Genomic DNA, 25,161 nt, shown 5'->3' on the forward strand with positions numbered 1-25,161 from the left:
AATTTAAAAGTAATAATAGCTTTAATTACTCTAACCTTTCTGGAAGAGGAGATAATGCATCAATTTAATAGGTTGATCTATAAGTTAATAGGTTTTGCACGTAAATATTCTTTCTATCCACTAATATGCAAAGCACTAAAGTCTAGTTCGCTAACTCTGAAAAAAGAGATGTTTACCACTGCAAACATGATTATCTGTGAAAGTCTTAGGAAGTCTTGGGTGCAATGGGGACACCCACGAAAGGTGATGGATAACAAGGGGGAAACAAATGCCCCATATGTCATATCCTAGTGCTTCAGATGACATTTTGGATCCTCCAGACTCTGGTGGAAAACTCTTCCTCCCAACTCTTTCTGCAGCTCTCTTCCCACAACCGGGCTCCCTACAAAGGGAGCACAGCAGACTGTGCTAGGCATCACTCCTGAGCCTTCGTTCCCCTTGATGCATTCCTTCCAACTCAAACACACATCCTTCCTGTGTCCGCATGCCCTGAAACTATTCCCAAAGCTAGTTCTTTCAGGAAACCTCAGGGTTTCTCTCCATTAGATATAATGTCTCCATTCTCTCCATAATTTTCACAATGTTTACGTTACATACAAAAATCATTTATCATGTACTACAATTAAACTTGTATGTATTCTCTCTCAAGACCCTTGTGAATAGAGTCCATCTCTAATTTATTTGCCTCTCAGAGACAAGTATGAACCCTACAACAAAAAAAGTTCTCTGAATTACTGATTAAAAGAATGTCTTCTTTGGACTGGATCCATGCTGTAGAATATCTTTCAGTCCAGGAATAGCTATAAGGCTTTGATTTGTTCTCTCAATTCTTGTCTTTGAACATTCATTTCTTCCCTCCAGATCATCTTAATCGACATCTTTTTTTTCCCCCCTGTCTTATAAAATCAGGCAGCCAATTTACATTCAGCAGAATGCACTGGGACTTTGGTCATCGTAAGCCTCAGTTACATTCTTGTGATACATACATTTGCATTTATTAAGGGCCAGGTGATACTAAGGGTCCTCAGTTCCCCCAAGTGCCTGCATGGATAACACCAAGAATCGGAGCTAAAATACTGCTTAATTTGAATTCGCACAGTCTGATTCAGCATTACTGTGGCTCATTATTTTTTGAACATGATGATGTCGGGGGAGCAGGTCAGGCAACAATTTATGTCATCCCATCTTACTGGATAGCTCTGTTGTTTACTGCTATTTCTAACTCCGTGAAAGATTTCAAGTAGCAGCAGGATTGAGATGGGAAATACTGAGCCCCAGAACACAGATTCCTTGATCATCTTTACAGTATTCCTCAAACCCTAAAATTTAAGGGCAAAAGCAACATTTGTGTAAGAAAGGGAGAACCATAGCAACAGAGTGATAGGGTAATAAGTCAAGCCAGAAATACACAGAAGGAAAAAAGAACTTGAGGGAAATTGAGAAAGAGTATGTGGTTCTTTCATTCAACCAACATTTTCCAAATTCCTATTAGATGTGAGATATGCTACTTAACTGAAATTATTCATGCTTTGACAATATGCTCAGAGCTTCCCTTGTCTCCTTTGATTTGATATTCCCATAACTTATTCAGAAAGGAACATAATTTTCCTCCTTTTTGGATGATGGAGTTGGGCACAAATATGTGATGTATTTAACTCAAGACATCACAGTAATCCAAAAGTAGAATCTGATTTTAAATAACGTTCCCTGTCTGCCCTGATCCTGTCACTCCATTCTCCCCAGTGCTTATCGCAAGCTATAAAAGCTAACATAGGAAGACTGTGTTCAATAGTTAGCTTGCTGTTTTGCAACTAATCCGAAAGAACTATTAAGAAAGTCAGTGAAACAAAGGTCGTGGAAAATGTCAAACCTAAATTTCAGGAATCCTTAAATTATAAGGAAAAATATCTCAGCAGAAAATCTATTTTCCCCCATTACTTGGAAAGTAATGGAGTGGCACAAATGAAATGCTTCCGGGGAGCTGCACAGGATTGGATTATTCGTAATTAGTGTAGCATCACTTGTACATAGGGTGGCATCACACACAAATGTTTCAAAGTTATTTTTCCAAACCATTTCCTATCCCTTGCCCCCAAAATCTGTCTCCTTCAGATCTTGGGAAAACACAACTTCTACTTATCACCCAGGAGCACGATATTAAATTTCATGGGCAGTTTTTAATACTTGGGTTAAACTGCTAATGATGGTGTAGTCAGGGTCAAGGAAAGAGAGAACAGCAAATCAGCATTTCAACTGTGCATTTTCAGTTGAGGAGAAAGCTCTGTGTATAGATAATGGTAAAAGCTGCCCAGCAATGTGCAATGTCATGAAATGGCAGATTAAAAATGGTACAAATGGTAAATGTTATGTATATTTTACCACATTAAATTTAAAGAAAAGCTAATGAATTTTCAACTTAGATTAGGTCATAAACATGCAATCCATTACACTAGGTCAAAGATGACCCTTAGCTGAGTCTTTGGTTTATCTCAAGTTTAGATAAAAACAACATAAATGCTGAGTTACGAACTACTCTCTGTAAGGACAAATATAAATAAGACAAGAGACATCATTCTTCTTGTTAAAGGAAAGGGAACATTCTCTACCACCTTACCTTTTTCTCAGAACACTTACTTTAGAGTACTTTGAATTGTTAAGCAATTTCTCATCTGAGCCATGGCTACAAATGCTTTTGAAGCCTAGATTGGCCTTTCTGTACTCTGTGCCCCCCACAGTTAAAAACAACCTGAGAGTTACTACTTTGAAAGGTAAGTAGCCAGGGTGACAGGACAGTGACCCTATCTCCCAATTTCTGTGGCAAAACAAGAGTCTATCTTTGGGTGATTCCTTCGTCAAGTTAAAAATTTCCTCTTGAAATAAAGATATGAAAATCTTTTTCTGGAAAAAGCCCAGTTAACAACACAAATGATCACCCCCAAGTACCAGGGGAAGTTGGACAGAAAATGTGTGACAAGCACTTCAATCAAGCCTTCCTACTTGAGCACTAGTTCTGGTACATACTGAAAGCATGTATACAATGGGCTACTTGGCTAGATAAGTTTCCTTATGTCTTTGAAATGTCTTAGTAGATTGCCCAAGATAGAATCACATGATGGCTTCATGTTCATTCAACAATAAAGACATGTATTTTTTTTCCAGACATTCATGAGAAAATTTTGCAAATAGAAGATTTTAATTTTATTTCCCAACATCTAATGAAACTTTAAGTTTTTTAAATTTCACTAAAGTTAATTCTAAAACAAAGACATAAAACAGACAAATGTGCTAATGACTAATTTCTAGACATCCGTAAGAATGACTAAGTCCAGTTATTACCAACAAGCAGGAAAACTAAAAGAGCCAAATAAATGTCTAAGAAAAAGAAGATATGTCATGAAACATAAAGAAATGATTAATTGCACATGTAGCACATATGGAAATATGCCTACTGGAACATTCACGAACAAGATTTGTATAGCAACTTTCAAAAGAGATTATACCTTTGAGGTTTTCAACTTCAAAGTATGTATCATGCAACAGCATCCAACAAGACAAAAGTGGAAATTCAAATTAGAAGGAAATGAAAATGGAAAGAAAAATTAGGGCAAGAGAAAGAGAGTCAGAGAGAGTGGGAATGGCAGTGATGAGAAGTCAACTGAACTAGCCTCCACTGCTCTAATTGCTTCTAGGTTCTTCTGTGTACACTATTGCCTCTGGGATTCTAGAGAGCAAAAGTCCCATGACAACGATTAAAACATACTTGTTATCATTTAATCTTTCACCTTGTTTTTGGTCATGTGTGATTTATGTTTTTATATTCATTTCATTATATGTAGCCACATTTTTACTTTTGTTTATCTTACTATATCTATTGTTTTATTCATTCATTTGAGACTTACGATAACTTTACTAATCACATTCTGCATTTTGTAAAAGATTGGGGATATTATCAGTATTACACAGATGTTTTAAATGTTGAGATATGAGTAGAATAACTGAGCAAACTATACAAAAACTTAACAAGATTAGAAGAGTGACAGACAGTAAGAAAAACAGCCACAGCAGCAAGCTGGGTGGTTGGATATACTGGGACAAGGATGTGCAATAGGAATTATGGTGACAGCACTTCTAAAATTAATAGGTTCCGCCTTTGTCAAATTTTTGAAAAATAATCAACTAAAACAATGTGATTTTTCTTGGATGAGAGTCACCAAATTTCAGCCTAAATTTCACATTGACCTTGTAACCAGCCTTCCAGCTCTTGAAACAAATACAATTAAAACAGCTAGACAGATTCACTCCTATTACTAAGACACTAACACAATGTTATTTATTTACACGAATTTCTCAAAGCTCCAAATCCTCATATCATTGCTGTTTTTGTCAAAGAAGTGAGAGGAGGAAGCAAAGATTTGCTAATAGGATAAACCCTTTCTACCCTCCTGATGGAAAACACAGCTTTCATTCCAACACACTCCAGAGTCTGTTCAGTCAGCAAAACGCTTCATCATGCTTTGCAGACGAAAGCTGAAGACACAGTCTGATCTCAAGGCAAGGTCTATCAGAATTCACTGACACAAAAGTAACCGAGTGAAAGAGAAAATCAAGCATGTGCTCCAAGACAGTGTCTTGTTGATGTGCATAAGGACGATTTGGAGAAATGGGTAAAATGGAGGCACATGATTCAGTAAGCCTAAGACAGCACTAATCAACACACAGCATGACAAAGTGTATCAAAGGGCTGCATAAAGGCTCACCTGGAGGGGCTTCCTAAGCCACTGGGGAGGGTGGGGAATGAAAAGATGACAAGGGAAGAGGAAAAGGATGTCCCAAATCAAAAAATATCTTGATCAAAACACTGAAAGCAGCAATGGGATGTCAAGCAAAAACAACCATATGATAAAGAGCTGAAGTGTTGTCTGCAGAGCAGAAGTCACAAAATTGTGACAAACTGGGAGGAATCACACAGATCTTATTTGGGTTTGACTCTAGTTTGAGCCCAGAGAGGAAGATAACTTTTCGTTCACAAGATAGGTGAGTTCCAACCAGAAAAAATAATAACTCTTAGAATTTAGAGATAAAGTTATTTGATGCTATATTTTGATATTTTATATTAAGCACTGATTATTAGCTTCCAGAATAATCATTTCTCTTGTCATTCCCCTTGCTCAAATATTTGTTTTTTCCAAATAAGACTATGTATACAAAGTTTGAAACAAAACATGGCTTCTCTCAAACCACTTATAAGGACTATCACCCAGTACCCTAAAACCAAGCAGTGGCATGAGGGCACCCTAATAATTTGTATTTATTTGGAAACCTTGTGTTTTCAGAAACATTTTGCAATATATTATTCTAAAACAGGGCAAAGAGAGGAGGAAGGGAGTATATAGGTTTTTGCACAACTGTTGAAAATACTAAAACACATAAAAACAATGAAAAATTACTGAGGAATACACAAATGAATAATTCTACATAATACTAATAGTAAAACCCAGGTAGTTATTTAATGGTTTCCACTATAATGTATTTTCAATTGGCTATATTTTTAAATTTCAATAATATTATTAGCAAAACGATGTTGCAATGTCTTTCAAAAAATCATATCAAATAGACAGTTAAAAAAAAACTAGGTCCCTTCTCTCCTTTCAGAATTCATCTAGTCCTACTGCCAAGATTACCACGTAATCTGTCAGATTTCCTACAGCTTTTCTTTTTATTCTTTTAAAAATGAAAATAGGTGGATTCGTGATTCAGTGCCTATACTCAACAGAACAGGTTTTACATTTTTTTTTCATTTAAGTTAATAATTCTATTTCATTCCCTTTAATGGCTAAGGGTGAAAGCAGTGTCCAGCTTATGTTTAGGTCATTTGTCTATTGATGACATTTTACTATTTTTTAAAAATCTGCCATTTTCATACTACAAGATTGTAGTGATTTTTTCTTTATACATAACCAAAATTGTCAGCATCTACCTAACAGATCATAGGAGAATCCTGATATAAGTTAATTAACCAAAGAGCTTAGCATCTTAAGAAGAAAACTAAAAGTAAGATATTAACAGGTGATGCCCCAATTCATATCAGTGTCCATTTCTGAATAAATACCAAGTTCCCATCAAGGCCGCAATCTAAATTTCTAACTGACAAGATAAAAATCGAATCAATTTCACTTATGGTACACATCCTCAGATTCTGATTTGAATCCTTACACCAAAACAGAGAAATGTAAATAATTTAAAAAGCAGGGATTTGTGGCTATTTCGTGTTACAATCTAACATACATTACTCATCAACAAGCCCTGGGAAATTTACTATGCACGGTGAAAAGTAATTGATGTTCAAAATGATAGTTCTAAATATTAAAGGAAACACAACCTCTCTGTGTACTTTCCATAAGACAGTAGCCAAGGAAGGATACACTTCAGAAAGAAATTTTATTAAAATAGTCACAAGACTTTAGGTCAAAGGAGATTTGAAGCTTTGGGGCCACCCACTGAATTTAATAACAGCAAAGCCAAAACAAGTAGAAATTACGATTGATCCAAGATTGGTGGGTTACTGAAAATGATCCTAGCTATCACACAGGGTACAAAAGCTTTTTGGCACTGTGTGAATAGTTCTTTTATGATTACAAAATAGGAAATGAAGGACTGAAAAATTTAACTTCCCATAACGGTATACAACCTAAAACATATTCATTATTATGTACCTACATATTCAATTACTGAGTATTTTCTAAGAGTGTGATTTTCACTTTCAGAAACATTGTGACAGAGCCAGTGGTATGGCTCAGTGGGTTCAGCCGCAGATGAAGACACCAGCATCCCACAGAGTTCTAGTCCTGATTATTCCACTTCCAACCCAGCTTCCTGCTAATGTGAAAAGAAAGCAGCAGAAGACAGCCTGAGCAATTGGCCCTCTTGTTACTCAAGTAAAAGACTCCAGTACAGTTCTGGGCTCCTAGCTTCGGCCTAGATCAGCTCCTACTGTGGCCAACTGATAGATGCTATGAGTGGATGGATGGTATCGTTCTCTCTTTCTTTGCCTCTCCCTCTGTGTCACTTTGCCCTTCAAATAAATAAATAAAATAATAATAATAAAATACTGCGATTAAAAAATGTGAGCATGAATGGTTCTGGCAGGACCCCCGGCAACAGATTACAAAAGTTCTTGCAGAAGTTAGACCTTCTTAAAAATAAAGAAATAAAAACAAGCAGGCATTATTTATTAGCCCAGAATAGAGCTTCACTGAAGGGAACTTACATCCACAGCATTTGTTGTGGGGCAACTACACCACATATACAACAAGAAAAGTTTTAGACACTTTTTCAGACCACCAAACTCCAAGGTTTAGAATCGATTAACTCTAACATGTAAAAAAGGTGACTTGAACAAGATGACCTTTGAACTTCCTCATGACTATGATTCATGTTTCCAGGCAACTCTCAGGAAACAGAAATGAGAACAATAAGGGTTATGCATATATCCTGTGGTATGTAATACATATATGCATATATCCTGTGGCATGCAACATACAGTCTCCTCTGTGAGACATTTCTTGCAATGACAGTTTTCTGCAAAGTATTTTAGACAGCGACTAAGCTGCACTGTTAGGGTGTTGCTGTTTTTGTGTTGTGCTGTGTGCGTGCTTAATTCTCTCACTCTATCTTCTTATCAAGATGACCTCTAGAAAAATCAGAAGCGACCTCCAAAGTCAATGATGTTATTTAGGACACTGTGTGGGAAAAACAGGAGCTCAGGAAACAGAGGTGACTTTCATGAGGTTAGCCAAAAATTATCTTTTAATTCCCAGTTCAGGCCCTTTTCTTCTAGTGAAATCACACAACCTCCCAACTGAAAAGCCATAAGAAGTATAACTGTCCCCTAAAAATAACACACCGTTTATATCCAGGGAAAGAGTCATGGCTAAACAGGCAACAATCCTGCATCAAAAGAGGACAGCTATTTGGGCCCAACTGCAATAAGCAAGCTGCTCAAAGAGCTGAGGTTGCTGTTTTCACCCCACGACTTTGTGACGGTTTATGGAGTACACGGGCAATCTTAGCCAAATCTCCTACAGGCATCCTTGGATCTGATCCTTCAGGAGTCCTTGGAGCCACAATGCTGTTGACATCTTTACTTCCTGGTGGCAGAACGACCTGATGGTTTCCCAAAGCTTTCCTCTAAGGGATGCCACTTCCTACTTTGCTATATCCAAAACAGACTTGAGCCTAACATACTCTAGTATCACATTTCATTGGAAGTAAAATGGAGCTGGGTTACAGATTAGCGTGTTATCCATAAACTTTGTGGGAAATGAGCACCTTATCTCATTGAAAGCTACTCTCTTTTCTTAGTCGTAGCACTAACCAGTAGGCCTACTGCTAGTTTGTCTCTCCCTCCTTTCCTTAAATAGGAAAATATAAATTAAGGAGTTGTGCCCCCGACATTCTGACCTGCCGGCAGTTTTCCTTCAAAATCCCAAAAAGATCCTGTTCTCAAACATGCTTCCTCCTCTGCTGCCAATTGCAAAGGTGGTATTTTTCAGTGGTTGTCTGTCTGGTAGGATTCAACCTTGTTTCAGGGTGTGTCATGCCTCATTCCTATAAGAGGTTTGGCCTGGGTAAGACTGAATATATTAGAAACAAAAAGAAAAAAAAAAAAAAACAGAGCTAGTAGCCAGTGGGAGGATTTTGACACGGATGTGCGCCCCCCACGTGCTCTGGTCACAGACAGAACTGGGCTGGTAAGAGGGCCTGGCGGAAGAGTGCCAGGCCCAGACACAAGTCTTTCATTCTGACACAAAGTGCTGCCAAAAGGGCGAGAACCACATCCTCCCTCATGCTAAGGCCCCTTCTTAAATCGAGTAGTTGTTCAGACGGGGGAAGCACAGAGGGGCGGGGGAGACGACATCACTCGTTGGTGTTAATTACAACAAGGGGAAACCTTATTCCCAATATGAAGTTTGTAAGTGAATTCAAGACAGAATCTCAGCACCGGAAAGACCCTTCTTAAATGTCATTTTGATTCAAACTCCTTTTTGCAATATTCAAATCTGCCTACAACATCCTTACAAAGAGGATGTCTTTTAAGTATGTAGTGATGGCGAACTCGTAACACGTTAGTTTTCATTTGGCCTTAACTGTACTAAAAGTGTCATTATAATGAGCCAGACTTTATTCCTCTGTAATTTTGAGCAACTTGTGTGTGTGTGTGTGTGTGTGTGTGTGTGTGTGTGCGTGTGTATGGGGTGAGGTGGGGTACTCACTGCTCCAGAAAACTGTGCGTGTAATCCAGTGGTTTGAAGTATTTAAAAGCAGCATTTCCGTACCTCCCTAGATCTGATTTTCAAAAATCGGAAACTAGAGCTTTGGCAAAGCCCTTGTTTGTACCCCCACTGCCCACCCTGATACTCAAAGTGAGAAGAATATACTGAGGAAATGAAAATGTCATTAAAACAGAAGAAGCAGTGATCGGTTCATTAAAGCATTTCCCTGTGGTGTGTGAGGCTAAAAGGAAATTGAAAACGAAGAAAAGGAAGCAACAACACAGAAACGCAAGGGATCAAGTGGAGCTGGCTTAGCTGAGTTTCCAGTGAACTCTGAGAGCTAGCAGTATACTGACCAGACACCCACTCTCAGATGCTCAGCTGCAAGCACTGGAGCCCGCCAAGAAATGATGAGTGATCCTCTCTCAGGTCCACGGAAAGCTTGAGGGCCACATGGTCCTTGGCTTTATTTCTCCACAGCTACTTAATGTCAGTTTCCTTCCTAGCAAATGGTAAAGCACCTCAAGGAATTAGGTAAAATGATTGCTATCTGAGAGAGCTTCATAAAGCACTCGATGCATAATAAGCACTCCAAATTTTCAGTTATAAGGATTCTTTGTGCTTTTTTCACTACAAATTTAGCCCTTGATTCTCTCAACCTTTTGTTCCTACATTCCTTAATATCTGAATGCCCATATACCTGGTAGGAAAACATGAAGCCAATCTCAATTGTGAGAGCAACAGCAACAGAACAGTCCACTATAACGCTAGAAAGTACATTGTACGGGGCCCAGCGGCGTAGCCTAGCAGCTAAAGTCCTCATCTTGAACGCACTGGGATCCCATATGGGCACTGGTTCTAATCCTGGCAGCTCCACTTCCCATCCAGCTCCCTGCTTGTGGCCTGGGAAAGCAGTTGAGGATGGGCCAAAGCCTTGGGACCCTGCACCCACGTGACAGACCCTGAGGAATACCTGGCTCCTGGCTTCAGATCAGTTCAGCTCTGTCCAATGCAGTCACCTAGACAGTGAGCCAGAGGATGGAAGATCTTTCTTTCTCCCTCTCCCCTTAAAATCTAACTTTTGACTTTCCAATTATAAATAAATAAATCTAAACACACACACACCAAGTTCAGCTGTGTCTTGACAAAAAGGAACCTAGGAGAAGGGTTTTTTGTTTTTTTTTTTGAACATTCAGAGGTTTGTACTAGGAAGTACTGCCAGGAATGATACAAGTCAATCTGTGAGAACCTCCTAGGCATGTCAAGGCACCTGCTCATGCCTGCTCTTGTGAAGAAACAAGTCTGCCACTCCCTTGTTTGGCATTCTGTGCTTTGAAGAAAAGCCATGAATACTGCATGGAAGCAAGGAAAAACTTCTGGGTTCCCAGGGGCCTGCTCTCTGGATGGAAAGAAACCTTAAAAGCAAGGACATTCAAAAACTATGGATACGTTAAGAACAGGACAAGGTATGACCAAAGATCTGTCTCAGGAAGATGCTCAAGCAGTAGGGGATAGCGTGAAACAGAAGGCGAAGATAGAGAGGTGCACATTCGGAGCGCCCATGAGCTCTCCTGAATCATCCAAGCCTTCGCGCCACTTAAAGTAGCATCCCAACTCAGAGCCTCAGCTTTCTCACTTATAATAATTCTGGCCAAACTGACCTTACAGAGCTGTTATCAAACTAAATGAACTGTTGCATATGTTAGTAGTTTCTAAGATGTTGGGCACTTGGACAAAGATGAGGGAATACTCTTTTAACCAGCTTTCAAAGGCAGAGATTTGATTCACTAAATGAAACAAGTAGGTATTTTTTTTTCTTAAGATGCCTCGTCTTAAAAATGATAGTTATATGGTTGTATAAACTAATTTAAATTTCCAATTACATATACATGCTTTCTTTACTCTTCACATATTGTAGGGAAAAATATTGGGAAATTTTACAGAACAGTTATCTGCCATGCTACCAGGACATAAAGTAGCAGATGACATCGGCCATATGTAAAATTGCCTTGATTTGCAATGTTCACCAACATTTTTAATTCTCATGCTGATCTGAAGCAACCTCTTACAATGACCCTGGGTCATCACTCTCAGTGATAACAGTAGGGAGCTCTGGGAATACATTTTGTTTGGATTATTATAAGAGAGCCTTCATGAATTACCTGAAATACTCCCTCTCTGAACTGAAGTACTTTAACATCCAACGCCGCATCTGTCTGAAACACAGATCTACTACAGCCCACACATTGCTTAAGAATATTAAGTTCCTCCCATTGTCTTGTGCCTTGGGCACAAATTCCTCAGCAGGTTATTTAAGATCCTCAATAACATAGCTCCTACTCATGGATCATTGTGCTCATTAGTCATCTCCAAGTCAATCTGGTCTTACCCCAAGCAAGACTGTGGCTTCCTGCATCCATTTCATTTTAGTTGTGTTCCATTTATCTGGGGTATCATGTGTGTGTTTAATTACTTCAACTTCTTCAAGTTTATTTTCCTTCTGCAGTTCGGAGTTACAGATGACCATAGGAAAGTACCTCCACATTGGCCATCAGGTAACGCTACAGACCATGCACACTGTAGTTCATTGTGGGCTCACCTCCTAGTTGGGTCCAGCATCCTAACTTACTGCTCATTCAATTCCTACCAAATCTGGCCCTGATACTACTGTATGTCTGTGGCCAGGCAGGAATGAATTCCTACTTCTTAGTACCTCACACACCATCATGGACAGAGACAGAAAAGGACTGGAAGTCATCCCCATGGCTTTCAGATTGTTCTTGCTCTCTACTCCCGATTTCCCTTTGTATTGGTTGTCCCACTGCAGATGGAAGCAATGGTCTTCCTCAGATTTCTTAAAACCAGTTCCTTTCCAGTGGTTATGGCTGGTGACTTTTTTCTTATCATGTATCTGCTTCTTTCAAAACCTATAATTGCCCAGCTTCTCCTTCACCTATAGCTCCTCTAACAAACCCCATCTAAAATGTCATTCATATTATCAAATCTGATCATTACCTCTCCATTGGTTGGACCATAATCCACATACCACTTCTTACAGTTTTATGTGCAAAATCTGCCCATAACACCAAGACTCACTTCCAACATAACTTGCTCATCAACTCTTTTTCAAGCCACAAGTTATAGCTTCCTTTGAGAAGTCTTTGCTTATTGTATATCATTGTTTACTATGTATCTTCTAAAACGTCTACCATTCTTAACTATTTAAAACGTTAAATAAGATGTATTACAGATATCTGTGAATATCTAAATTTCTTAACAATCTGTGGAGTCAATCTTCAGAAGCTCTGTGTGTGCACATGTGTATTCATGTTTACAAATGTCTATATATCTCCAGCGCCATGCCTATATACAGTTTTCAGAGCATAAATGCCACCCAAAGGGTAAATGATTTATTATTGCTACTCCTCTCTTGTCCCTAACACAAGAAAGTGAAACCAAGTGAGCTGTAGATGATATCACCTCACCTACATGAAGACTGCTTCTAAAGCACACTTCAGTGTCCAACATCTCCACGAAGGAGTCTCCAGCCCACACTCAACAATGTTTATTCTTACCAGATACATAGCTCTGACAAGCTCATTATACAACTTCCTAGTCCATAGTAAATTAGAAATCTCAAAATATACAGAAAATGAAGACAAAATTGCTATGGCAAGATGTGCTGAAGAGCAACAAAAACCAGCAGACAAGAGCAAAGTCAGAAAATTTATGAAAATCATATTATACAAATTTAAAAATATATCAGCCTGGAGCCATTTAATATGAGGGTAAATGATGTCATCTCAATAAATTCTCAAGAAAATGTGGTTGATTCCAATAACCTGCCCTGAAAAACCAAGATTAAGTAACGCCACGTATTGTATAATAACTTCTTTCTGCAATAGCTTTTAAAACTACTTGAAAAAAAAAGCACACTTTTAACTTTGATCTTTTAAATCTTACTTATTTGAGAGAAAGACAGACAGAGGCCAAAACAAATCTCTCATCCCCTGGCTCACACCTAAAATGCCCGCACTGACTGGGGCTAAGTTGGGGTGAAAGTTGGAAGCCACAAGCCCAATCCAAGTCTCCCATGCTGGTGGCAGTAACATGGGTGCTTTGCCATCAACACTGCCTCCAGGATCTCTATTGTCAGAAAGCTCAAGCCTGGAGCCAGAAGCAAGAAATTCATCCCAGGCACTCCAACGTGGGACACAGGCATTTTAAATGTTTGAATAAATGCCCACTCTCCACCACTTTTTAAAAATTCCAACAGCTCCCATTCCTGGGGGGTGGGGAGTGAGTAGGGAGAGATTCAAATATCAACTGCTTGTTTGAAAAATGCAGAGTCAAATATGCATCAGGCACAAATCTCATGAACATGTACACACATGTGCGTTCCACCCTCTGCCATGACATGACAATTCAGTAAGTGGGTTCTTGCCAAACGTGAGTCCCCTGAACTTGGCCTTAACAGGCCTCCAGCAGAACAAGAAAGCAATCTCTTAGTAGCCTAAACACATTGCTTCCTACCCACCCAGACATAGCAGTAAAGAAAAAAAAATGTGGAAACCATTGTCTCACCCACTTTCCCTTATTCCTTGAACCTCCTCACTCTAATTAGTGGTACATATGGGTATACATCCTTCTCAACATCATAAAGAACTAAAAATATTTTTAAAAGGAAGCAATCTGTTTTTCATTAAGTATGTAATCTTGAGTATTTTGTCACAACAAAACACAACAGACACACCACTGCACATAAGCAGCACACCAGTTTCTTAAAAAGATGTGAACAAATCCCACCAACAAAACAGGACCCAGCTCATTGTCACTTGCTTTCTCCAGAGCAAAATAAACTGTCCACTGGGATGAAGCTTCTTGCCTTCCCTATGTAATCTTTGAATCATTTCTCTGCCAAATCTGTCTTCCCTGCAGGGGAGGTCTCTGGAGCCTAGAGGTATTGCAATATTGCACAGTTTGCTTTTGGAAAAAAAAAAATGTACCAAAACAAAGCATACTTTATTCTATCTTCACAGTCTCTGTAAAACTCACATTGAGTCCACTATGAGAATTCATATTTTCTTACAATTGCAATTTAAAATTTGCATGGGACTGCAGGAGTGATTTAATGAGATAATGAGAATAAAGCACTAAGCACAGCTCCTGGCACACAGAAAGCACTGGATCAATATTAGGTTCTAAACTTTTAGAAAGCTCTGTAAATTAGCCTCATTAAGTATTGCATAGGCAAAATTTCACCCTTTTCCCTTGTCACTCAAACACTCTGGGATCATCACTGGAATGCAAAGCAACTTTCCAACAAGGCAGGCATAGGCTGGAGAAGGATGGCATGATTGAAGTACCATCTCCAGACACATCAAATGCTTGGAAGAGACAAATAGCACGGTCACGGGGCAACTTTTACACCTATAACCATTCCCCAGGACATTCTCCATAAGAGGGCCTTTCAGCATTTACAAGGCATCATTCATCCAGGACAAGGTACAGAATATGCCTTGCAAAAAAAATCAACACCAATGAGTACTTGATTGGAACTTGGGCTTTGGTTTTTTTTAAAGCAAGTTAATAAAAACAATCACAAATTAAAAAAAAACTGCTTGTGCCTGTAAGTAATACATATGCATGGAGAATATTTTAACTCAAAATATAATCTATACAGACAGAATGGACCACTCATTACTTTCTAAGCATTGCACTAAGAACTGTAGATGTAAGGATGAGCATATGGCAGTGGCAGGTTAGGCAACAGCCTGGTATGATTCCCCATGTCAGAATGCTTGGGAATTAGTCTCATCTCAGGTCCTGTTCCAGCTCAAGGATGTGCAGCCTGCGAGGCAGCAGATGCAAGCTCAAGTTCCTGCTGCTCATGTGGGAGACTCCAATAGTTTCTGGCTCCTGGCTTCAGTCTGGCCGGGTGCTGAATACTGTGGATATTCTGGAATGTGAATCAGTAAATTGAATCAATCTCTCTCTCTCTCCACTCTCTCTCTCCAACCCCTCTGGAGAGAGTGCTACATACATACACACACACACACACACACACACACACACACACACACATTTCTCTCTCTTCCTCTCTCCCCATGTCTCTCTCTCTCCCTCCCTCTCTCTCTCTCTGCCTACCAAATAAGCAAAAATTAACTTTTAAAAAAGCATTTTATGTACAGACTTTACTTAATCCTTATAATAACCCATTTTGTGCCAACAATGCACATGAGAAAATAGTGTTTAGAGATGCTAAGTAATGTTGTTGTAAATTGAGGCAATGAGAAACTTGCAGATGCAGATCTAGGAAAAAGAAATTGATCGCATATGAAACTGAATTTGCCTTTTGCATGCTGATTCTTCAACACAACAGATTGCAGGAGCTGGTACCTGATTTTTTATAAGGAAACAGCTCCAGGGCCAATGTTTTGGGGGACTGATTTCATGAGACACCTACATAAAAACTGTGAAATTTCTAGCTGAATTGAATTGAGCAACAGTACATACATTTCCATCCAGTACTCAGTGCATTTGGAAATAAGAATGGTATCATTTGACAAAAAGCAAGAGAGTCTGGTTTTGCCTATTTTGCCTATTTTCATTGTTGTTGCTCCACTAGACATTCTAACAGGAATGAGGGGCTATGAATGAAACATCAATGCAACTAAACTGTCTTTCTCATCTGTTCATTGAAACCTATGTCAGACAAAAGCAGTTCATCGCCTCATAAACATATTCCTCCATTTTCCTTTGCTCTGGGTTCCAGGCTTGAAATGTGGTGAACCTGCTCACCATCATGCATTTGTCCTTTCATGTATTCCTGTTGTAGTTTCATAGACTCCATATTCCTTCCCTTGACCTATAAGGTCAGTCTAGTCTACACCTTCCTACTGTAGATGATTTCTAGCCAGACTCTCCCCTCACTGTCTCTTGCTACCTCAGGCACGCTCACAGGGGCATTCTGGCCCCTTCTCGGCATTTACTCTTGATTCAAAGATCTCCGTCTATTTTATTTGAAACTTCTTCTCAGGTCCTCATTTATTTCCCTGAAATCAATGCATCCCATCTTGGTCTGCTATCTGTTTACTCATATAATATTTCTCTCATATCATCCTAACAACAAAGGATCATTTCAACACATCTTCTTCCCAAGATGATTTTAGACAACAACAATGTAAAGTGAAATTTTTATTTATACACACATCAAGTCAGCATTTAAATATTCTAAACAAAAAAATGCTTCACAATCAATAAACATGCAGCCCATACCTATATGTATACTCACATATGTCTGTAAATAATATATGTACACATATGTAAAGTACACATATATAATTTTCAATGTTTTTATATAGTTGTGAACTGCATAAATATTTAATTGTATATTTCAGTAAAAATCTGATCCTATGTTTTTGCTTGTACTTCTTGGGACATCTCTCCACAGTTACTCATTATTGTCATGTCATTTGACATGACAAAGTGTTATTTCGCAGACAATACTTTAAATACTTGGAATATAATAAGAAAACAAGTTGTCCTGGTAGGTTTTTTATTTTAACTGTAGTAAAATTTTTTAAAAGATAAAGAATAAACATTCTAGATCAAATAATATGTGAAAACAAATGAGGGAACAATTGTTAGAGAAAAAAAGAAACAGCACAGTAAGGTCAGAATGGGTCAAGAAGAGGTAAAAGAAGCAGGATGGGAAGCCATTTTATTAAAGTTTTTAACATAGCTTTCACTGAGGAAATACTGAAGAGAAGCTTCACCCAGCGGAGTCAGCTGTGTACACAACCAGGACCTTGAGTCAAAGTAGAAAATAATGTATGTCATACAAGGTCTCACAAGGTATTTTATAGACTGGCTTTACAAACTGAGTGAAACACTGCATAGATTCTTATACCAGACACTGCTGTAGACACTTCACATATGTTAAACTACTCAGTTCTTGTAAAAACCCAATGGGTTACATGTAGAGTTTATCTCCATTGCAAAAAGATGCTAGGATTACGCAAATGAAGTACAACTCGAACAAACCTAAAAAGACTACAAATATGTAAACGTTTTTCAGTATTGAAAACTTATACCTAGCAATGCTGAAATGCAGAGATCAAAAATTACTTCCTCAATAACTTCTCTACATGATCTAACATAAATGATTCACGTACCGCATGTATCACTACTCCCATTCCTCCTTCACATGAAAGGTTTCCTAACATCTTAAAGTAAATACAACAATCCTTTCCTTTCCTTTATTGTCCCAGTTGCTTGTCAACCTGGAACACATTCTCTTACTCTGCCTGGGGTATCTACTTGATGTATTCCTCCTCTCCATCTGAGTTTTATCAGACTGAATGGTGAGAGAAGAACAGACATTTACTATTTGCCATTTAGGTGGCATCTATAAATGAGATATGATAAGCAAGGCTAAGCAAGCAGTATCTAAGTCTGAAACTCAAACTCCAATCAAAAGCCAATTAACCTTTCACTAGCTATCATATTCATTCAATCCCCTGTTCTCACTATTGCCTCACTCTGTAGTTAGAAAACTGAAGTTCATCCTTGCAACAAAATTCTATTTACTGTATATGACTACTCTTAAATCTTTATCATTTCTATAAAAGAAAACAGCTTCTGTATTTCCACAATCATTCTTCATTCCATGAGTATTAATAGAAAAAGGTATATTTTCACTTCTAGAAAGGTTAGTGCCCATGCGCCTAACCTACCTGTTTATTTTCCTCATTCCCAAACTCAGATGCTGAGGTGGAAGGGGCTGGTCTGCAAATTAGAGAAATGTGACAGAATCATACAGTTTAAGGACACAAAGGCATCTCTATGGATCTGACTTCCACTGCAGTGCTGTCATAACTCTCGCCAAGGACAACAAAGCTGCTTAGTATCTGAAACTTACGATGCCCCCCATGCCATGACATGTGGATGCCTCTGACAAGTAAATGGAGTTTTGTTCTTAGCCACTCATTACTTACAGTCACAGAGTTGCAGAACACAGTACCTTTGAAGGCATCTTGTCCAAATTCTTTAGGTTCTAGTGGTGACAACAGAGGGTTGAGAGAAGAAAACCAACCAATACCAAAGCCGGTGAACCATGTATGTAAGGGCAAAAGAAATATGATGTGTGAGTTGAAAGCTGGGGTCCATGTCTCAGCTCCACTCTTTCCTGGCTGCACAACCTTGGCAGCTATCTAGCCTCCCTCTTAGGATATGCCATGTTACCAACAGCAGTCCTTATTACATTAATGTTATTTGAATAGTAAACAACTTCACATTTTATACAGATATTTGTATATAATAACAAATATTTAGAGGCCTTAAACTTCTGTGTAAATGAGAAAATATTATTATCTGAACTTAGGATTCCACTTTCAGATCCAGTATCTATTTAGCCATTCCATTAATGCATACTCATAGCTTTTGTTAGCCACAATAAATATTAAAATCCTCATGCAACAAGTTCTTAGCAACTGTCATAGAATATGATTGACACCTACCAAAAGCCAGATAAAATGGGCTTTATTATCCCCATCGCTATAGATGCTAAAAATTAGGTAGACATAGACCAATTAACTTGTCCAAAGCATAATGCGGGAAGATCAGTGTGATTTCAATATCTATTATGTCAAGCAATTATAATTTTAAGCCAACAGAGCATCTAACAACCAGTATCTCAAAGCATAATTCTATCAAAGGAAGGAACATTTTTAGTTATCAGAGTTTATAAAAATGTCTGGTTCTCTTTTCTGTTGCCTTCACAATTGATCAGAAAAGGACAAAACCAGTTTAATCCTAAGGACCTAGAAACCAGACAGGCAGACACCCCAGGCATCTGCTTATACACTTATACACGCTACCCATAGAACACTGCGGGGCCTTATGTTCACCTAATGCCAATTATATCAGTTAACATCTCAATTTATGTGAATTCCTTATTTCTTTTATAAATCTTGTCATTTAAGTTCACTGTAGCTGCTCCCTTCCATGAAATTTCCCATATTCTCTATGGCAATTTTTTAATTAGCATCACTAGATTCAAGCCTACACTTCAATGTCATCCTACTCTATGCTTGTTGACATTTTTAGGGTGGAAATGTGCTTTCCTAACATGGGACAAATATTATTCAATATTCTTCCTGTCTAGGATTCCTTAACCTTTTTTAAATTTATAACCACAAAATTAATATCATTAAATTATTTCATTAGTCTATAAGAAGTAATATTTTAATTAATATGATAAAGTAGAAAATATCAGAAGAACAATTCTGGGCAAACCTGATATAAGAGTCCATTAACCATATTCAATTATTCACTCTCTGTGGATCAGGTACTTCACCAGGCACAGGGCCCAATGGCACAGGCCCTCAGGTGCTAAGCTGTTCATCACAAGCAGGTTACAAACACAAAGGCACAAAGTACCAATCAAATCATAAAAAACAAACAAAAACCCCACACACAATAGAGACAGGGAGTATATGGACTAGTAATAACCAAGAAAGGATTACAATAAAGTTTTTGGAAACAGGGGAGAAAGCAAGGAGATATCAAATAAATTGGTATAATGTGAGAAAACAGAAATGGATAGTTAATTGTGAATCTAGTTACATTTCCTAAGATTTCACAAAACAGTGTCTAATAAGCAGGATATGCTGGCTTTACAATCAAGCACAAACAAGTTCTAATCTTTACTAATTAGGTAAGTTTGGACAAGACTGTATGTCACACTGAGCCTCAGATTTTTTCACTGGTAAAAGACAGACAATAATAGAGATCTGAGAGCTGTTTTGTACTTAAGTCAAATAGCAAAGGTACATGCCAGACTCCTTCGCCTTCCTCTGTGGGACTAGAAAAACACATCTCCAGGGCATAAAACAATGAGAGCAACTGCTTTTTACTTTTCTTTGTTCCTGTCAGCCTTGACTTGGCAAAGAGATGGGGTTATAGAATTTCAGAGATGAAAGAAATCTAAAGAAAATAAGATGACAATGCATTGGAACAGAAGGACCTTAGAGATCATCTAATTCAGCTCTCCCACATTTTAGGCCCCAAAAGTAAAGAGACCCCAAACACAGAATAAAACCCGGGCAAGAAGGGTAGGACGGGCAAGGACTGAGTCTTTGATCATAGTTCATTTCCTTAGTTCCAACCCAAGGACAGGGCAACTTAAGGTCCTTCTTAATATAAAATGTGTAGATGTGCTTAGCATTGGTACTTTTCTTGTGCTATGTGATTTAGGTCATATTGCTTAACTTCTATGAACCTTAGTTTGCACAAAGAATTTTTGCAAAATTGCATGGGATGACACATGTAAACACTCAGCATACAGCCCAATGGAGTTCAGTAAAATGCTGCTGTTGAATTTTAATGATTGACATTTCACAGACTAACCAAGTGAAGCAGTTGATGGCAAGAGGAGGAATTGGTGGTGATTGCATGTCCCCTGAGAACAAGGTGATGAAACAGAGACTGAAGCTTCTATGCAAGAACCAGCTTCCCTTTTCTGGAGCTGAAGGGACTAGACATCGGACTTCCTCCCTCAGGTACCTTGCACACTAAAATCTACATTGCCACAGCAGATGGGGACAGCCAGGACAAAATCAGACCAGAAACAGGTCTCCGAACAACTCCATCAGCATGGACCACGTAGTCTAAGTTTTAAAAGAAAGGAAGGGGAGAGGAGTAGCTAACCTGAATTTATGTCTCAAAATATCAGACCAAATGTTCTGTAACCTTCCCGTTTTTTGGTGCTTTATTCCCCCACAGAACAATTTCCAAAATCGGCAAAGAGCACAGTAGGTGGCTCTTTTCAATATTTCATGGGCAAGGCAACAATGACTCGCCAGATCTGACATCTGTGTCACCAGCAAAAGTCTGATGAAGTTGAGTAACAAGTGAAACCATGTGTGTGCATGTGCACATGTGTAGGGAAGTGTAAGTGTGTATGTGTGTGTGTGTGTGTGTGTGTGTGTGTGTGTGTGTGTGTGTTTCCTTTAGCCCCCTTCCCTAATCTCCAGCCCCAGTTTGCTTTCCTAAGTGTACCAGGTAAGATGATGTTAGCTGCCTACCTTTTGGCAAAGGCAAACATATGTTTCCAAATGTCAAATGCACAAAGGAATTCATTTCTCTCAGAAATACATTTGCAAACCTGTCTAGTTGCAGCAAGGGAGAGAAACCTGATGACCTGTGCGGGAGCTCAATGCATAAATGACCCCACTTTATGGACCAAGAACAGAACCTCTCATTTTCCTACATAAGCTGGAAGTTAACAATAACCAAATGCTGACCAGTTCCCAAATCGCACCACCAGCAAGCAAGGATTTTTTTTTTCTTAAAATGCTGCTCAGCACTGTTCTCTGTATTCTACCTCCTACATACAGAATCGAGGAAAGAGGGAACAATGCTCTCTGTGGTCACCGACCACATTTGCTCCTCACTGTTACTATCAGCCTTCCAACTGATGCAGGATAGCACAGGGAAGAAACTGCCCCAAATGAGAAAAGTATGGAATAATTTTCATTTTGCATTTTCATAGTAGATAGTCTCCCAGGATTTGCAGGTGTATTACATCAAAGAGATGAGAATAGGTTTCCTTAGAGACTGCTGCTTTAAACTGTCTGCCCTTAGAGTTTGTTCCCCCACGTTACAGACCCATGTGTAAGCACACCCTGTTAGCAAAGAAATGTTCACCTTGCCACAAAAAGTATCCTGGACGCGTCAGCCAAATAAGGTCCAATCAACACATGAAGTAAGCTGCTATAGATTGTACTGAATATGTGGGAGAGCCAAATACGACACGAAAAGCCCTAACATACAGGTCGAAGAGGTATGAATCGTATTTCCGGGACCGAAATGTGTTATGTGATCCCTAGAAAGCTCTTGTTTTTACATCTCAATTCTAGTTTCCTTCTCAATGAGACTAAAAGGAAGTATCATTGAATGAGCACCTACTTACTACATGTACGTGACACAAACCCACTGAATTTAATCCTTGCATGAATTCTTCCAGTGAGCATTTTTCTTCTATTTTAGGATTTATGAACCAATTGTACACATGAAAAAGCAAATTTCTCAGTGTCACACAGTTACTGAGGTATTGGGGCTGGAATCTGAAATCACAAACCATAGGTTCCTTCCCATATGCCCACCCAGGGATCACGCGACGGTAGATCCCTGGGAGTTTGGAAAGCCCTTCGGAAGTTTTAAAGTCCTTCACGTACATGTGGGCTTGGTAATACTAACAATACATGTGAGTAGAAGGGCAGCTATAACAACCTTTCTTCAAAGAACCAGAACATATAAATCCGCTTTATGTCTCCTTTCTAGCCCCTTGTTCCGACATTATTTTGAGCATTTTGCTTTTTGCCTCGGCTCTCCAGCCCCCCAGGCAGGCAATGAGCCATATCCCAGCTTGCCCCTCACAGTGCATCCCCACAGCATCATGCTGATGGACGAGAAGACACCACGTTCTGAAAATGCTCCATACAGCTGCTGCCTCAGGCAGCACCACCGGGACCACGCCTTCCCTCCAGATGTGTCACACCCCTTTGCATGCACTCACCAGGACTCAACACACAAATGGTATGGCTAGGGAAGGAGGCAGCAACCGTAAATGCTAGATGCAGGGTTCAGGGCCTTATACCACAGCCAGTAGATAGTACTAAATCATGTTGGAAAGGCAATCAGAATAAAGCCAATAATCGTGAGCAAGGTAGGAAAGTAGAAAACTAATTAATTTTCAAATAGGAATAATAAGGAAATTAATCAAATGTGTATGTTCTTACTTAATAATACATGTCTGTGTCTAGAACACACTGACTTAGCAACATTGCTGAGCAATGTACAAGAAACATATGAACATTTTCTACTTGCTTTCCGATCCTAGTTGCCTGGCTAACCAGAGTAAGCAGGGTTTGATGGCTTTGACACCTGCAACTTGAGGAGCTCTCTTCTAGTCTGTCCCCTGTCATCAGATTCAACACCCTTTTACTCAAGAAGCAGTGCTTCCAGATCACAGGAAACTAGGAGGAAAGTTGCTCCTGAGACATATCACCTTTACACATCCCAAATCAAACATCCATGATCTGAGTCACACGCAGACAGATGTGAAAAGCACCACAAAAGAGGGTCCCATGCTCCCAAAGGCAAAGCACTAGCATATTTAGATTTTTTTTTTTAAGTCACCACATTGTAGAATAAAATCGCCCTCAGTGAAATACTTTCTGCAGGGTTACCATACAGCCATTTTCAGAACATTTGCAATCAGATGGAAGGGATCAAGGGAACGGCCAGGCACAAGGCTAGATCTGAAACTTGAATTAGCCCAATTCATTCTCCTAACTATGTGAAGGATTCAATGTAGTCATTACTATCTCCATTTCAAAACTGATGATGTTTTGTTTGTTTTAATCTGCTAGTTCTAGAAGGGTGGAATAACATGGCCAGGTTCATCCAGCTACTACAAGGCAGAGGTGAAATCAAAAAAGGTAAATCCTTTCTCAGCCAGTAGCTAATCCAGGACCTGTACAGGCAGAGCAGTGAATGGCTCTCGGGGTGCCCTGGTTCAGGATTCCACAACAGGGAGTGGAAGACAGGCTGGGGGCTGGCTCTTAAAGGAAACAGCAGAAGTTCTTGAGATCCAGTCGGTGCCTGACAGAGCCAGCAGCCCTGCTCCCTCCAGAGGTTGGAAGGAGCAGAGCTAATCAAGGGAGATCTTCAGTACCCCAGCATCTGTCACGACCCCAGCCCCTCGCTCTCACTTGGCTTCCTCAAGAATCCAGAGGGACACCATGCAAAGGGCGTCTTTCTGAGAAAGCAGGTCAGTCTGGGGAAGCACCCTGTCACAGCTCCAACTGGGGTGGCAGACACCCAGTGGGCATGCTGGGACACACCGCCTCCTTCCATCCTCCAGGCTCTCAGCCGCACTCTGGAGCAAGCAAACCGCGGTTCCCAGCCGGGTGGGGGGGTTGAGGGTGTCAGAGTGAATCCCTCAAAGGACTCAGAATGGGGCCAGTAATACCCTCTGGGTCCCACTACTGGGTTACTTAAATCCCCACACGAGGCAAAGCATTAAAAAAAAAAAAAAAAAAAAAGGCTGCTTCCAATCTCGAACACCCTATTCTAGCCGCGCTCTCTTCAGCCACCACCCCAGTAAGCGTCTCAATGTTCCCTTCTGTGAAATAGGAAGGTTCAACTCTGAAAATCCATCCAGAGTGTGAGGTGCTGCGGTTCCACGGAGCCCTCACTGCAGCGCGAGACTCACCTTTGCGCGGGGCAGAGCGGTCACAGGGCGAAAAGCAGCCGAGTCGGGTGCAGGGTCGCCGGCTCTGCTTCGCGTGCCTCAGGGCCAACGCCGAGCCCCGGGAGCCCAGATCCTGACTGCCTTCCCCCAATGAGCCTCTTACTTTCCGCCGCACTTTCTTTTTCCCCTTTCGGGGCTCCTCCCCCGGCGCGGCGCTATTGGCCGCGGCCACGCAGCTCGGCTCCACCCGCCGCCTGCACTCGCGATCCCGGAGCGCTCGCGGCTTCCCGGACCCGCGGCTGCTGGGCGGCACCGTGCACCAGTCCCGCCCGCTGCGAGGAGGAGCCGTGGTGAGCTGGCGCGCGGGAGGCTGCGGGGCCGCTCGGCTGCGCCGGGCCCCTTGGTGTCCAGCTGCCGCCTGCACTGCAAGCACAGGCTGGAGCGCGCCTGGAGAGGAACGCCGTGGCTGCGCAGCCCCGCGCCCCCAGCGCGCACCCACACATCTCTCTCTCTCTCTCTCTCTCACTCTCTCTCTCTCTCACTCTCTCACTCTCACTCTCTTTCTCATCTCTCTATCTCTTGGTGCACACGGCAGGGTTGGGATCTCATGGAAGAGGTCGATGCCAC

General features: G+C 40.2%; 1 protein-coding gene across 2 annotated transcripts in view; it reads right to left on the reverse strand.

Annotated features, from left to right (window-relative positions):
* Positions 1-24,621, reverse strand: part of LOC121171274 (interleukin 1 receptor accessory protein) — a 128,462-nt gene extending 103,841 nt beyond the window's left edge. For both annotated transcript variants that reach the window (XM_041002908.1, XM_041002907.1), the window contains exon 1: positions 24,556-24,621. The gene's annotated coding sequence lies outside the window, so the exon portion shown is untranslated. The remainder of the gene's footprint in view (positions 1-24,555) is intronic.
* Between the last annotated feature and the right edge of the window lie 540 nt (positions 24,622-25,161).

Source organism: Ochotona curzoniae, unplaced genomic scaffold (assembly GCF_017591425.1).
Source record: "Ochotona curzoniae isolate NIBS_2020 unplaced genomic scaffold, NIBS_Ocur_1.0 scaffold_2587, whole genome shotgun sequence".
NCBI lineage: Eukaryota > Metazoa > Chordata > Mammalia > Lagomorpha > Ochotonidae > Ochotona > Ochotona curzoniae.